Genomic DNA, 1,190 nt, shown 5'->3' with positions numbered 1-1,190 from the left:
ACCATTTATGCAATAGCTAGAGTCACTACGTCAAATCTGCCAACAGCCCCCAGTCTACACTCTGACATCCCCCAACACACAATTCATGAAGACATTTTTCAAGGAGAGTGCCTGCAGGTGCTTAGGTCACAGGCCTTGCTCCACTACCTATTCCTGAACTTGTTGGTCCAGCAGAGGAAGCCCTGTCTTCACCCAGCCCACTTTAGCAACCAGAGACCCTGGAATATGCAGAAATGCAGAACCTGTGTGTGCTAGATTTGGAGCACTGGACCTGGAGTTTAGGAACCTACATTTTCATGATGACTCCATCTGAAACTTGGGTCACAAGCCCAGTCTAGGCAATCCAAGCAAACAGTGCGATTATGAGGTTGCCTCTGTCTGAATCACATGCCATTTGTGCTCAGGTATCAGTTTTCAAATACGAAGGTAGGCTTTGACTTTACCAGAGATGTGGACTGGAGGTAACTTCTGTTGCAAGTCAGGCTGGAAGTAAATGACATAGAGACTAAAACAAAAGAAAACAAAACCATGCCAGTTTGGGTCAGTAGATAGAGTATTGGCCCACAGGCTGAAGGGTCCCGGGTTTGATTCTGGTCAAGGACATATACCTTGACTGCAGTTTATGGACCGGATTAGGGTGCCTGCGGACATCAATGTACCTCTCTCTCTCTCTTTTTCTCTGCCTCCTTTCCACTCTATCTAAAAATCAATGGGAAAACATCCTCAGGTGAGGATTAAAAATAAATAAATAAAAATAAAAACGAGTGTCCCAGCCTTTAGGTTTCCAAATGCAAACCCATAAACAAACTTCTCAGTTCCCCCAAAGGGTGAAGCCATCTGCGTTCTCACTTCTGGAGGCACAAACCTTCCTAATGAGGCTGGACCAGGAGACCCTCCCTCCTTGTGGACTAGACAACATCTGTTTCCCACGGCAGCCAATGGCCCTGTGGGCTCTGAGTCTTCTGACACATGCTGTCGGGATGTGATTTGCTTGGCATCAGCCAAGAGCTCGCTCTCCGGAAGTCACCTGGGATCCGTGTGAGTTGGGTGTGGGAATTGCTGGAATCAGTGAGTCTGTACCTCGGGCAGTGCGGCAGGGGAGAGCTCGCGTGAGCACTGTGCTTTGAATCAGGACTCCAGGAGCTATGCCCACCTGATGGGTAATCTAGGGCTTGGCTGCCAGGGAGTTG

The sequence above is a fragment of the Myotis davidii genome, unplaced genomic scaffold, assembly GCF_000327345.1.
Source record: "Myotis davidii unplaced genomic scaffold, ASM32734v1 scaffold2747, whole genome shotgun sequence".
NCBI classification, from domain to species: Eukaryota; Metazoa; Chordata; class Mammalia; order Chiroptera; family Vespertilionidae; genus Myotis; species Myotis davidii.
This window is presented reverse-complemented; position numbering follows the sequence as displayed.